We start from the raw sequence: 16,888 nt of genomic DNA, 5'->3' as shown, positions 1-16,888 counted from the left end.
AAATAAAAGATTGCAATGTTCATATAATCATACAAAGGTATACAAAGCCATCATTAAAAAATTCACGAAGTTGGATTTTGAATTAAAATACCATTTTTTTTATATATTATTAGCTTAAGTCACGCATTTACTACCAATTATAAATGATATATTTCAAAAAAAGATGAGAACAAATGGGATATGATTTTAAGTTCAGATGAAATTGAGTAGTTACACAAAAATACAAGACAGCAGGTATCAAAGTCCGGAATATATCAGCATATTGGGTAAACAAATACATGTATCAATATAATTAGTCTTCTTGACACTCCAGTTATACTTTTTGCAATAAAGGAGGAACCATCAAAAGCTTTATTACAGAATTATAAAAAAAACTGTGTTTCATGTTTTTTATACAAAACGTAACACATTTAATACTAGTGATCCCCTCTAACGTCTCCATAGTATTTGCATTTGTTCAGCTAACTCGACAAAATAGCCAGTCAAGAAAGCGTCATTGAACTAGATATTCCATACAGAGATAACAGAATGACGTCATGCATATATATTTTTAATTTTGCTAAATTGCAATATTCCTTCTATACTTAATGTTAAATAAAAAAGAAATATCTCTGCAGACTTAGTCAGATTTAGTTCTTTTCGTTATGCATGCAAGTCTTAATATGTCACTTACTTTATTAGATAGACACAATCGATGTCTCAAACGATTTAGCAATTATACTATCCGACCAATCCATTCATACCCTATCTATTTTTTTGTATTAGAATTTCCTTTGATGGATGATTTAAGAAAATTGGACAATCGTGTAAAGAGCGTCATCCCATACCTTATTTTCTTTATTTGGATCAATATCTGCTCTTTGTAATAACAGTTTAACTATGCTGATGAATCCACCACTAGCAGCTGCATGTAAGGGAGTATCACCAGTATACTGAAATAAAAAGGTTGCATATATTCAGAATATCATAGAAAGGTATTAAACAACAATGTCATTCAAATGATTCGAGTACAAAAAATAACATTGCCTACAATTAGAAAAGGTTATGAATTTCAAAAGCATTTTTATGAATCGTTTTTGTTTTGAAACAGTAAATGGGGATTAAGTTTATAACTGTTGTATATAAAAATGTGGTAATGTGTATTCCAATACGATTTATCATGACCAAAGTTAACAGTTTTTAGTCGAAAGTCGGTGGTTCTGTCTGTTTACTCCAGTTTCATCCACCGACAAGAACTGCTATAGCCGATATCACTGGCGTTAAACTCCAACAAACAAATACACGAACAATATCACGTTAAGCTGTCTTACACTCACAGTATAACAGTTGATATTATTACGGGCAGATTTCAAGAAAGAGGTCTCAGTGAAGGCAATCGAAATAAGATAAGATGTAGTTAAAACTTTCAAAATTATATTGCAAAAACAGACAAGCTGTTAACATCTACGTCATTGACTGGAAAGTTTAATCATAGGCAATTATATCACATCATCTTATTATTATAAACTCCAACAAACAAATACACGATCACTATAATGGTAAGTTGTATCACCCTCATATAATAACAAATGTTGTCTTAGTGAAGGCAATTGAAATAAAATAAGCTGTTGTTAAAGCTTTCAAAATTATATAGTAGAAACAGACAATCTGCTAACATCTACGTCGTGTGTTACGTAGTTGAAAGTTGTCCCATTGGCAATCAGATCAGATCTTCTTATTTATATATATATATCAGGATATGTGTAATTTAACATAATTTTCCTTTCTTTTTTTTATGTCTCAAACGATTGAGCAATTATAATAGGACCAATCTATGCATACTCTTTTTTATTTGTTTTGGGTAAGGGGATTAGTATTTCCTAATAACAATTGGACTATTTCCAGTTCTTCTCTTCTTTTATTGTAATGGAACATTTAACTAAGTTGGACAATCCTGTATAAAACATCATCACATACCTCATTTTCTTTATTTGGATCTATATCTGCTCTTTCCAATAACAGTTTAACTATGTTGAGATGTCCATATATAGCAACTGAGTGTAAGGGAGTATCTCCATACTGAATTAAAAGGTTGCAATGTTCACAGTATCATACAAAGGTATAAAACAACAGTGTCATACAAATGATAAGAGTACAACAAATAACATGGCCAACAATTAAAGAAGTTTATGAATTTCAAAACCGATTTTATAATTGGTATAATAGCAAATTTCGCTGCCGTTAAACTCCAACAAACAAATACACGGACAATATCATGGTTAGTTGTCATACACTCATAGTATAACAGTTGATATTTACAGGACGATTTAAAGACAGAGCACTTAATAAAGGCACTCGAAATAAGATAATATGTTGTTAAAGCTGTCAAAATAATATAGCAGAAACAGACAAGCTGTTAACATCTATGTCATTTGTTACGTAGTAGAAAGTTGAATCATCAGCAATCATATCACATCATCTTATATTCACATAGATCAGAATATATGTAACTGTAACGCGCTGTTCCTTTTGTTACAAAACTGTATTTTCTTTTTTCAAACCTTAAGTACAGTTAGAAAAGGAGTGAAAATTATATAGCCATTGTATGTGGTATCAAATTTTATGGCTGTCTAATATAGCAATCATACTACGCGACCCATCCAATCATACTCTATCTTAAAGATTGGATTTGTATTTCCTAAAAACAATCGGAATATTTTCAGTTTTTCTCTTCTTTTTCAGCAGCTAATAGTAAAACAAAGTCGCAGTTATGAAATATAAATGTTAACATGTTTAAAGTTCCGACGTAAAAGCGTTGAAATATACGACGCTAAATGATACATACACTGTAGTTATCAACATTTTAAGTAAAGTTAAATCACACATTGAATTTATCAAATAGACAATTTAGATATGAAGGTAAGATGTTAACTTTTATTTGAATTGACAGAATCCAGAAAGCAAACATGTCTGCTGTAGGTATTTAAAGAGAAAGTGATAACGATTACGTGTTTATACAGTCATTTCTTACTGAAAAACAATCTGAAGATAGAAACCATTTACGACTGCAGACGTGTACAATATTGTTCAAAACATCAACGCAGTTTCTTCAATTCAAAGCAAAAGCAGAATTGGATGTAGGTTAAGAATAATAAGACGATGATCCCGTTAAAGTTCAATTCATTTAACATGTTTAATGTCAAACAAAAGGAACAATAGATCCACTAACCTATCCCATTACCAGACATTAACAAACAAATGCACACCTATGCTTAACCAAACTGCTCTATGGGGATTGTGAATAGGGAGTATTTGCAATTAAAATACAGATAACTGAGATTTTAATTGTCCATGAAATCATGCTTTTATGTTGTTTTTTTCTGTTTTTGTTTTTTTTTTTTTTAACGACATTATATATTTGTACCACTCAAAAACGTGTCCTTCCCCCCAAACGTGTCCGATTCCCCCAAACGTGTCCACATAACGTCACCAATCTGCAAAACATGTCTAGTTGTAAAACGGCGCCAAAGCGTGTCATCTGTATAAACGCCCAAACGTGTCCATATTTTTATTAAACACCCAAACGTGTCCATATCAAGCTTATTTCTTCCCTTTTACTAGAACTATCATTCGTGTCCATATTATAAATACGTAGTTTATTTGGTTATTGCTTTTTCATTAACGTATACTCATTTTACTATTTCATTAAAAATAGAAATAAATTACTTTAGGTCTTTTTTAAAATGGCAGTGTAACCTGGATAAAAGTGGGGGCGTCAGTTTCCGCTATGTTGGATGTAAATATAAGCAGGCAGGCTCAGTTAAAAAACGTGTGTCTTTAGTGAAGTTCGAAACCTACAATTTATTAAAAAAAAACTGATAACCAGTTTATGATTTGAAAAGCTTTTAAAATATCAGAACTGTTGAAAAAAGGGAAGTCAATTCTGCAGAAAGCACGCCGTGCAATATTCGGATAAATATAAAAGTCATCATCGGAAATCAATAGTAAAAAATAATTTACATAGTTAATGATTAATTCAACTGTACTAGAATTATTTGTAAGTTCGCTCTAAATGAGCATGAAATACTTGCAACTGGACAATAAGTAATTTCAGTCAAAAGTTAATTCATATGTTACAGATTAAATTTACAATTATGATAATCATTAACAAACGGCATTGAACAAACTAATGCTAATCAATGACCACTTAGTCAACTGCGTCCCCCTCCATAGAATTGCCGTAAACGTTATTGATTTTATTTAGGACATACATGTATTAGCGCTAAAAGACGTGAGACGTTCTGGCGTTTTACAGTGGACACGTTTTGACGAATAAAAATTATCGAACACGTTTAGGGGGTCATGAAATTGGACACGTTTGGGCGATATCAACTTTTAAGGACACGTTTGAGGGAAATAGACACGTTTTGGGGGATGGACACGTTTGGGAGTGTTTCATATTTATTCACCAAATATGCTTGTCACATTGTTACTTCAAGAAACCAAGCTTTTCTTGATGCATCCTGTAATATTCCACTGATTACCCAGGTTAGTAGTCAGCTGTTGATATATATGGATGTACACATTTCTTGAAATACAATTGTACAAAAGTTTTATGTATTATGTTTTTATCTATTCAATCGTGGTTACTTCTTTTTAGTGACTTCAGTAATGGATTTAATTTCATTGTTTTGTTTTCGTTATATCATTTTATGTATTCTTGAACAAAAATTTGTTAGACATTTACATTTGTCAATTTCTGATGAGATAAATAATATGATTTGTAAATAGAAAACCCTAAAATTGTTAGAAAATAATTCAGACCAAAATAATTTTTGTCAAAAATCTTATATCCAAAGACTAATTGCTTTAACGATACTCTAAAATTTAAATTTTGACTTTCTCATTAACTCATGAATACTTTTCAAAAAATTTTCTAAAAATTGACAAGAAACTTAAAAAATCGTTATAATCTTCTTCTTCGTTACATACATTACATAGGCCGTCGTTCTTCTGTTTCCATTTAAATAATAAGTGTTTTCTTGGTAATATGGATTGTAAAAGTTTCCATCTATATAGTTTTAACTTATTTTCTTCTGCATAATGAAACATGAAAAAATATAATTGATTAATGCTAAGGTTTTCATTAATTTGTAAAATACCTATCCATTTGCTAACACCAAATGAGGGTTCAGTTTTATCTTTACAAATTGACTTGTATACTATGTTTGTTGAAAAACTTGAAGCCTCAATGTAATTACCTTTCCAGATTATGTCTAGGAATATTTACAATACTCTTAATAGAACTTTTAGACTTTAACATCTGAAGCCAGTCTTTTTGGATGGCTTTTTTCAAAATATTTATTTTTGCTATCCAATTATTCTTACAGACTTATTTTTTGCAAAATAAAATATCACCAGTGTCATCTTTAATATCATTGACAAATACCAAGTTACTCTTTATCCAATTTTCAAAATTAATGCTTTTATGATTAATAATTACAACAAAGAAAAAGAATCCCACGGTAAAATTAAAGGTGAAGCCCATAAAAACTGACAAAACAAAACTCTATATTATATACAATATAACTAAATTAAAAACATCCAGGCAAACAAACAGTTAAATCTCGAAAAGACGTCAACAAACAACAAGCGTTTGTAGATAATAGTATATATAATGTAGTTCATTATAATCAAACATAAAATAACGTGACACATACACACTTTCCCGATATAATACAATTTAAGTAAAATATGAAATACGAGGGAAAACAAAACGAAAATAACACTTAACAAATGCCATGCGCCCCTATGGATCCAGCCAATCAGGAAAGCCACAAAGCCGGATCTACATATACAGAGTCACGTTAGGATTCAAACGACCATAAGGGACATAATAGTACGAACATAAATAAACGGAAAACTGCAAAAAGTAATGATATGATATATCAACCAATATCTAAAGACCATCCTGTTTTATGTTTGAGGTTGACACTGAATATTCGTGTTAGATTAACGTTTGCTCACACACCATTGATGTTTTACAAAGTCTGAATAGCAGCTGAAAGTTCTTAAAAATAGTTTGAGTTGAGGAACATATACCCCATACGCGGATAAAGTTATATATTGCTGCTAAGAAGAAGAAAATCTATAATTTCAAAATCGAAATCTTCTTGTATGTCATAGACTCTGGTACTGGAATGACCACTGGAGTCAAATTCGAGGTATTCTGTTAAAATATGAGGCACTGGATTCTGTGTCTGTGTTTTTGTAAATATCTAGTTCAGGTAAATATATTAATGTGATCCAATCAGAAACATATGAATTGTTAATGGAGAGAACATCGTCAATATACAAGTATATGAAATTATAAGATCTAGCTGATCTGATCTACTTGTTTTTTGTAAAGTCCGACTCATATGAAATTTAGAAAAGGTCCACAAGGTGAAGCGCACAGTTGGTTCCAATAAGAATGCCGACAACCTGATGGAACATTCCAGCATTCATTCTACCTTCAAATACTTTACAATACTCATGTCGTTAATTCTACTACACGAGTAAACAACCGCACAGTTTGTTTAGAAATTCGTCTTCACTGCGAACAAACTGTTGGTCAATTAAACGGACAATACCTTGGTAGGACAAGATTGATTGGTTTATTAGTTTTTTCTTAACGCCGCCTTAGCACAAAAAGACTATATCACTATGAGAGCTAATTCAAATATTTTTGCCAAGGCAGTTTTTTTTTTAAATCATACATGAAGTCCTATACCATAACTCAAGTTTAAGGCAAAATTACGTATTTACAAATGAAATTCAACACTAAGACATCGTGATAAAAATCAGAATCATTTGAAAATGAAACATGATATTTGTATTATATATAATATATTCCAATTTGTTTTAAAACTGAAACATTTTTGTAACAGAAATACTATCAAAATAAATCATACATATTATTGATAAAACAAAATGCTTTCTACTAAAATCAGCAAAGTCAATACATTCAAGTAAAAAGTTAAATAGTATACTTGCAATCGAAGCAAGCGGTTGAACTTCATTAAACCATTCTGAGAAGTTTTGTGTATACATGAGAGGAGACAGGAAACCAATACTGTTTTTACCATAAAATAAATCGGGGTTTTTTTTTGCGACACAATGTTGCAAATCTCATGTTTTCTCAAAGTCAAATTCTGTTCTAAACCATACACATGTCTCCTCTGGTAGGATGCACATGCGCAATGGAACCTTATCATTTTGTGTATTATATTTTATCACAGAGAAAGAAATGAACTACATATGCAGCATGTTAACTTCCCTTTTCTGACATTTTTTTCATGTTTTGATATATGTGTTTCTCGGCTAAAACCTAGTTTTATTAATAATTTTTTGAAATCTACATAATTCTCTAATAACACAAACATTGTGCAAAATGTGTTGTATATAAAACAGTTGGCCTTGGTCTACTTACTATTTAAATCAATTAAAATATGAAGTGGCGTATGATTCAAAAAAGAGGGACGAAAGATATCAGAGGGACAGTCAAACTCATAGATCAAAAACAAACTGACAACGCCATGGCCAAAAAATAAAAAGACAAACAGACAAATAATAGTACAGATGACACAACATAGAAAACTAAAGACTAAGCAACACGAACCCCACCAAAAACTGGGGTTGATCTCAGGTGCTCCGGAAGGGTAAGCAGATCCTGCTCCACATGTGGCACCCGTCGTGTTGCTTATGTTATTACAAATCCGGTAAATAGTCTAATTCGGTAGGTCACATTCGTGAAAAGGGATGGGTATTGTAGTTACGACATAAGGAACATATCCGATATCATCTGTGAAACGGTTATTCCGTAACGGTCAACCAACTCGTGATGGCGTCCGTAAAATTTACGAAGGGATGATTTCAACTTCACCATTTGGAACTCTTGGTTTAATAGCTTCCTTGTGAGCAGCAGTCCTCTATCAAAGTTTTGCATTAAGATTTCAATACATCTGTATTAAAGCAATTTGCGATATTAAAATAAGGAGATGTGATATGATTATCAATGAGCCAACTACATATATCCACCCGTGTAAACAACTATAGGTCACAACAGGCTTACAGCAACGAGCAAAAGCCATACCGTATAGTAAGCTATGTAACAAAATGTGAAAAAGTTGATACCAGAATACCAGTGTTAATTTTACATGATTTATTTTATGTATTGTTAATATTTTCTTCGAGAAAGTAGCTATGTGTTGAATATATGCAAATTAAGGCTAATATTACATGTAAATGTTCCAATCCAAATGAATACCGTCGGGCCATAATGTAAACAAAAGCAGTTGAAAACATGAGTATCGTTGCATTCAGCTGCTTATATCATGATATCGGAGCATACAATCGAACTTAAAGAAACACATTTACATTTTTCATAGTCCTGTATGCATTTACATACATATGTGTTTGAGGCTAAAGTTACCAAACAGTTTTTTCCAATTATCATTTTATACACATACATTATGCTATTTGTCACGTTTTATTCCATGTATAGTAAATTACTATATACAAGTACGAATAATGATAATTTATACAGAACAAGTTTTCATTAGAGTCTACGCTTCGAATCTAGCACTTTTTTTTTTGCAGACGCAGGCTTGTTACAATTTGACATGAACAATTGTTATATATCCAATGCATCAACAGAGTAATCTGTTGCAATGAACTCATGATACTTGATATAAGGAGTTAACATTTCAAACATATCAAACAAATGATATACTACTGTCATATTCCTGACTTGGTAAAGGCATTTCCTTATGTACACAATGGTGGATTTAACGTCAGAATTGAATCATATTGCCATGACACTTGGTTAAATGTCTTATAATGCACCCAGCTTAGGTCAAACGATGTAAGCATTAAAACTGATCAATTTTCTTTCACCTGTGATAGATACGAGAAAATTTTCTGTCCTTTGTGGTAGTTGTCTCAATTATACTTCGGACATAATATTTCCTCTTTATAATGTCTTACAACTTTTGTTCCCAATTTCTTCCATATATGTTTGATGTCTCAAATAATAAGTAAAAACCTTGATAGTTGGAAAAAGATTTAAAAAGTAAAATAACAAAAATACCGAACTCCAAGGAAAATTTAAAAAGGAAAGTCCTTTATAAAATGGCATCAAAAGCTTAAACACACCTAACGTAAGGGACATAAAAGTAAACTATAAACATTTTAGGTAATACATTAAAAGGTTAAGTTGTGATTTTGTTCAGTTGACAAAAGGTTTAAAATGAGTTTGTCTGAATCAATATTGTATCAAACTGAATAGACCACTTAACATAAAACTGTAACTTTAACTAAACATTTTTTTTTCTAAATGTTGTCCCAAAAAGAGAACACTTTGCAAAAAAAGTCCAATTGATATCATGGAGTTTGGAATTATTTTCATTTTTTAATTTGCACTTATTCTATAAAGAAATTCAAGACATATCATTCGTATTAGCGACTGCATAACTTTTACGTAAAGATTTTCATCTTTAGCATATACATTTGTACTTGCAATAGGTCAATTATAACTGGTGTAAGACATAAATTTCTATGTGACCTCATGATCACTGTTCATTGATCAATGTTATGTTTTCATATTAAGTCTGTTTCGCATACACTGTAAGCAATAGATCACGTTATTTGTTCCCTTGAATGACAGTTGAGTGTGCATGTCCGTCCATCATGCTTCATCTTACTTTGCCTCATTGTCATGGTTCAGTGGTTAATATTTAGTTTTAATTGTTTATGTCTATTTTCAGAAATTACTAGCAACAGTTCCTACGCTATATGTTGTATATGATTATAAGGTTCCATGTCAACCTGACCTTGACCTTTCAGAAGTCAACAGTATTTTGTTCAGTTTTAAAAGTCAGATTTTCTCAAATACTATAAGCTATACCCAACAATATTTGTTGTATGGAATCATTATAAGGTGTACATGTCAGTCTAGCATATTTGATCAGACCATGACCTCCTTTTCATTGCTAATGATACCTGAAGTGAAACGTTTGCCTAAATTTAGAAATCTAATCGTGATGATAAGAGCATCAGGACATTTCAGCAGAGGCACTCTTGTTTGTCTTGCATTTACTTTGTTTTGGTCCAATGTGAAATTGTTTGGTTTGTCGTTCAAGAGTTATGGAAAACGAACCGCCAAATCAATGGACATTTTCCTCAAATATCACTGATCACTAAGTCGAGTCTTATTGATTAACTTTTATGTTACAATGTAGTTAGGAATGGCCGAAGCTACCTTTATATTTGTCTAACAGAACAACAAACATAATTCACGATAAGAATTGTAAACAAATAAACAACACATATTAACTTTTCCAAACAAACTTAACTATGTACTATGTAACAATTCAAATTAATTTATGAGCTAATACCATTCTTGAAAAGTATCAGTACGGCATGAATAGTGGTAAGTTGCGTTTTCTTCCCCAGAACAGTTACAAAAGTTTAAGTATAAGATTAAATTTCATATGCGTGAGGAAAGAGTTCAGGTTTTAGAGTTTGGAAATAAAATGTTATTGGATGCATATATTTGTGAGCAAACTGCCGAAGAGTTTTAATAAAGTAAGGTGAAATACCTATTCACATGATACTATTTGACTATTTGTAGTTAATAAAGGATTGTTCAAAGAAGATATGTTTTCATAAAATTGTATCAGATAATGAAAACATTATTTCTTTGCAAGTTACGACTACTATTCAGAATTGACAAGCTTTAATCAAGCTCATTCCTTCCGTCGCCTTATTGTTTACAGCTAGTTCAAGCGGATTGTGCTTAAGATACAGATATGAATTTACTACCAATTACAAATGATATATTAAAAAAAAAGATGAGAACAAATGGGATATGATTTAAGGTTCATATGAAATTGATTAGTTACACAAAAATACAAGACAGCAAATACATGTATCAATATAAATAGTCTTTTTGACACTACAAATTGTACTTTTCGCTATGAAGGAGGAAAAATCAAAAGTTTATACAAAAGTAAAAATATGAACGACTCTGTTAAAATATTTTAAACTATCAAAGATAGTAAATGTAGACACGAAGTAAACCTAAGAATATTTAGACTGTTTTATTCAGACCCAAGGGGGATCACGATGCTTGGTTTAAATCGCAAAATAACAAAAAAAAATCATGTTTTTATACAAAACAACCTGCCTTAGCATACAACTGGAGTCGATGTTTTTTTTATATTTCGCATCGCACATTAATTAAGCAATAAAAAGGGTTTGCAGTTCTGTATACAACGATCCAAACAACTTAAAACACATTTTTTTTAATAACTTTTATTGTTCATTTTAGAATTAAGGTTTAACAAAAATATCAAAAATAAATTTTGATCCTTTCGTTATGCATGCAAGTCTTAATATGTCACTTGCTTTTAGAGACAGCGAACAGTAGCTCAGTCTATCTGTTCACTTGTGATAGTAAGTTGACAATGTGAATTTTTGTCATGAGTTGGCGTCCCTCGTCTGTCTGTCTGTCCATCAACTTAAAAACAAAATCTCTTCTCCTCTGAAAAAGTTCATTGGAATGGAACCAAATTTGCCCACAAGCATCCTCTGTGTTATCTTCTTCAAAGATTTGTATTACAAAACTTTCAGTTTTTAGCTCACAACTTCAAAACGTTATTAACTAGAGAAAAAGAGCCAAGCAAAAATTAACAACCAAACAAGATCACAAAATTCAAACTATAACGGGCATTGATGATCGATTCCTTTAAGGACTTATTGTCCTTGGTTTTCCTTTTAAATATTTTTTGGGCAATTTCTTTAATACTGTTTTAGATAGAAGAAACTGTAATCAACAATATTTAGTCAAACAAAATCTACATTTGTCAAATGTCTACTTTTATAAATAATTGCCCTAGAAAAACCATTTTGATAGAGACTGTTTCAATAGCAATGATCATGCTAATGAATAGCAGAAGACGGTTTTTATAAGGTGAACGTAATAGTTTAGAGTAAATTTAAACTCTACAGCAAAAGTTATGCAGTAAAGTCATAATCTGTAATCTGTTTAAGTAATTATCTTTGACAGATCACATATACATTAATTCTGAGTTCGCAGACCTCTATTTATATTATTCATGTTATCAGTGTTACATATTTTCTATCTGGTTAAAGTTAAAAAAGAAAGCTTTTTCTCAGTTTTCATTCATTCTGCATTCTAGCTGTATCACTATCAACATGTTATTTTTACATAGATTATCAGTATTTTAAAATTCCAAGTGGTGAATTTCAAATCATCCCTTTGTTAAGTTTTATGGACGCCATCACGAGTTGGTTGATCGATATGGAATATCCGTTTCATAGATGATAGCGAATACGTTACTAATGTCGTAACTACAATCCCGTCCCCTTTTTTCGAATGTGACCTAACGAATTAGACTTATTACCGGGTATGTACAAACATGAGCAACACGACAGGTGCCACATGTGGAGCCGGAGCACTTGATATCACCGCAAATTTTTGATGAGGTTCGTGTTGCTCAGTCTTTAGTTTTATATGTTGTGTGTTTACTGTTGTTTGTCTTTTGGTCTTTTTCTTCTTTAGTCATGGCGTTGTCAATATATTTTCCACTCATGATTTTGAATATCCCTCTAGTACCTTTCGTCCCTCTTTTAAATGTGTTTCATTTATATATGTAGCTCCAAAGTTACTACAAGTTATAACAACTAACAGCCTGCGAATCTATCGTCTTGTCAGATTAGTTTTGTTTTATGATATTGAAATGTCTCAGCTAACAGGTTATATACACAAAACATGTGCTAATGATAAGGTTTGCGTTGTTTAAATACACAATTGTGTCGTATTTGTAAAATAGATTAAATTGGATATTGTCGTTATATTGACTAATATTTGAAACTTTTCATTATTCAACTTTTAAGGATACCCTAGTCATTCATTTTTAGATATATGTTTGCAGTGAATTATAGTTCATTATTATTTTAAATTCATGTGATGTAAATGTGTTGTATCTTTCATATGACATCAAAGACATGTGACTTAAAAATCCATCTTAAAAATTTCCATTCAATCGGTTTTACCTGATCCTGAAGCTAGACTTTTCCGATTTTTTGTTTTATTTTAATAAGGATTTACATCAACCTATTAATTAAACAATTAGCAAGACAGTTTTGGAAAGTAAACAATGGTTTACTTTTACAAATTGTGACTTGGATGGAGAGTTGTCTCATTGGCACTCATACCACATCTTCTTATATCTATGGACTTGTTCAAAACAACTATTTTTGTTTTTATAAAATACAATGTATCAAGAAATGAACATTCTCAGCTTCCAAGTTACTGTCACAATTAAACGTTAACAAATATTTAAGAAATATATATTATTTTCTTGGAAACCATCATGTAAAATGCTGCGCATATGTTTTGCACACTTTCCAATACATCTATTCCGTAATTCGTCAAATTGTTTTTCTTTTGAATAATTCAAAGGGAAGATATGTATTTACTTATTTTGCGTCTGAAATGCTATAGTTGTAATCGATGAGAACAATATTCTGTCAGGTGATGGTTCCGGTTAAACCGATTAGAGAGACATTTTCAAAGTTAATTTATATATATGCAATATAAGTAAATTTAAAAACTCCAGACAATTAAATAAACAGTTAAATATATCAAAGACGTTAACAAACATGTAGTTGATAGTATATATAGTATAGTATATTATAATCAATATAAAACAACGTGACATATACACACTTTCCAGATACAGTACAATTTAAGTAAAATAAAAATACGAGGGTAAACAACATGAAACTATCACTATACAAACGTCATGCTTTCGAGGCACTCCTCTGTATCGATCTCAATCAGTAACGCCATAAAAACAAAAGTAGGAAAAAACGAGCCTAATGACCCCCTTTTTTCTTTGCATTTTTGTATCCAGCATAAAAAGATCTACAAAATATGCGAAAATAGAAATAATCTAGCGGGGTTTTTTATTAGGGTGAGCCACCTTAAAGAAGAAAAAGACCAACAGACAAACAATAGAACACAAAACACAACATAGAAAACTAAAGACAACGCAACACGAAATTCACCAAAAACTGGGGTTGATCTCAGGTGCTCCGGAAGGGAAGGCAGATCCTGCTTACCATGTAGCACCCGTCGTGTTGCTCTTGTTAGTACATAAGTCTAATTCGGTAGGTCACATTCGGGAAAAGGGGACGGGATTGTAGCTACGACATTAGAAACAAATCCGCTATCATCTGTGAAACGGATATTCCATAACGGTCAACCAACTCGTGATGGTGTGCGTAAAACTTACGAAGGAATGATTTCAACTTCACCATTTGGAAGTCTTGGTTTCATAGCTTCCTTGTGAGCAGCAACCCTCTATCAAGGAAATCATGATAGGAAATACAAGCCCTGGAATATATACCAGATATATACTTTGTATGTAGGTTCTGCTGGAATGTTGCTACATAAAAATGGAAAGTTCACAATTTGGAAGATGAAATTATCTCTTTTGTCGTAAAGTTTTGTTTTCAACCGACCCTCATTGTCAATTTCTAGATGTAAGTCAAGATCTGAGGCAGACTTAATTGTATCTGTTGTATCCTTTATTCCAAGTTCGATGGGATAGATGCGTTCAACATAGTCACCAATTTTTGAATTATTTAGTGAGAGAACATCATCTATATAGCAGAAAGTAAGGTTAAATGATACTGCTTACTTCTTTTCTTTCTTCCTAAGAAGTTCCTGTATGAAGTCAGTCTCATATAAATAAAGGAACAAGTCGGCAAGAAGAGGGGCACAGTTGGTTCCCATGGGAATCAATTAAAATTGTTAACATATCACTGATCACTAAGTCGAGTATGCCCAGATCGATAAACTTTTATGTTTACACTGTAGCTAGGAATTGTAAAGCTATCTTTATATTTGTCAAACAGTACAACAAGCATAATTCATGATATGAATTGTGAACAAACTAACAACATATATAAACTTTTCTTAACTGTCTTTACCATGTACTATGTAGCAATTCAAATTAAGTACTCATATTAAAATCAATCACAACAATACATTCTATGAAAAGAGCCTATCACCCTCGGATTAAATATGTAACGTTAAATTATTCAAAATGAAATGAACACAAACATCTCTATTCCCAATTATGACCAAATAAAGAAGTACAATTTTGACATTTCTGCATCTTTCAACACATGGTTCAAAACCTTAACGAAAGGCCTTAACAATGTCCGTTTGAGACAATGTGTGTAACATAATATATGTATATAAAAAAAGTATAGCAAAAATACTGAATTCCAAGGTAAATTCAAGATTGGAAAAGTGTATAAAAACTGACAAAATCAAAGGTAACCAACAAACGGAACGAGTAAAAAAAACAACTGTCATATTCTTGACTTGGTATAGGCATTTTCCTGAGGAACTGGTGGGTTAACCGTACGTTTTATGGCTAGCCAGACCTCCGATTTGCATGACAGTTGCATTATATTGACCCAATTGAGAGAGCACCCCGAACATACATAAAAGGTTAATGTGACAATGATTTGGAAGACTGTGTAAACATACATCACAGACATATAACACAACTGACTAAATATTCAAACAAACATACAAATATATCTTACAACAATTATATCCGACAACAAAAAGGTTGATGTAGTTGGTAGTAAAATTGACAAAGATATATAAAACAATTGTGGGTGCCGTATACATTTATAATTATTGAGGAGAACGCAGTAAAGTCCATTTCTTCATTTCATATTCGTTTTTGAGAGGTAATAAGTACGTAAGGTAAAGATAACCTTAGTCGATATTGATTCTTGAAAAATAAATAAACAGTAAAAAACTATTTTCTGGCTATTCTGAATCTAATATATCTGGTTCTATACCTCATTTACACTCGCAAGTAACTGTTGCTAGTCAAACCCATTATTATGTTCAATCACCATTTAATCCCAAGAACATCGAATTTAAAAAAAACATAAGAGAATTATAGATGAATTGTAAGGAAGAATGAAGATTAATACTAATTTTATTCATTGTTCTTTGTCAATTGCTTGTTATCTTGTTTTCGTGCAATACAAGTTCTTTGATTCATTAAGCTTTCTACGATATAATCCTCACCCAGTCTCCAATGTTTATATCTACACCTTTGGCAAGATAATCCTTGACCTTTTCTAAATCCCCAGCTTTAGCTGCGCCACAGAGAGTCTGTAAGAAAAACAGTTATATTCCATTTAACCAGCATTCTCAATTCGGAAAAATGGTCTTTGTACTATAGTATCAAATATTTCGTGATGATTTCTTTGTTAAAACAATTGCAATATTTGCCGATATTTTTATTGGTCTTCCTTTTAAATTCTAAAGAATACCTAAAAGTTGAGCATTTTTTTTTCATCTTGACAGATATTGCATTTTGTGCCTTATCCTTAAAGTTTGGTACACACTAGAGATGTTCAGAGTAACACTGTATTTGCTCGCAAACAAAATTACTAAAAACATTTCATACATTCCAAAGAATTCACAGGTACATCAATTGGTTTTTTAATTCACAATCTGCGTACCTTATCAATAAACCCTCATTTGCTTGAGAAATGTCTGACGTTTGTATCATATGCATCAAGACAATGCTTAAAGTATACACAACATCCGACAAGTGTGCTTCGATATCATTTTTAAATGGTATAAAACTGAATCTCCATTCAAAATTACATCAACGCGTGTAATTAATTTTTAATTCATCTTTACCCTGACAAATAAAGGCAACAATAGTTTAACGATGTTCAAACTATGCAAAGGCGGCTGAGCATCCATAATGCAGTTTATAAAAGAGTTGCAATTTAA

General features: G+C 31.5%; 1 long non-coding RNA gene across 1 annotated transcript; it reads right to left on the bottom strand.

The window, feature by feature from the left end:
* Positions 1–833: 833 nt before the first annotated feature.
* Positions 834–16,252, bottom strand: LOC127736791 (uncharacterized). Its single transcript, XR_007999178.1, has 3 exons — positions 16,169–16,252; positions 1,957–2,058; positions 834–932 (listed from the first exon to the last, which is right to left on the bottom strand). It is a non-coding gene; the product is annotated as an uncharacterized LOC127736791 (long non-coding RNA).
* Between the last annotated feature and the right edge of the window lie 636 nt (positions 16,253–16,888).

Source organism: Mytilus californianus, unplaced genomic scaffold (genome assembly GCF_021869535.1).
Source record: "Mytilus californianus isolate M0D057914Y unplaced genomic scaffold, xbMytCali1.0.p SCAF_36, whole genome shotgun sequence".
Taxonomy (NCBI): Eukaryota; Metazoa; Mollusca; class Bivalvia; order Mytilida; family Mytilidae; genus Mytilus; species Mytilus californianus.
The sequence above is the reverse complement of the archived record's forward strand: the minus strand, read 5'-3'. Positions and strand labels throughout refer to the sequence as shown.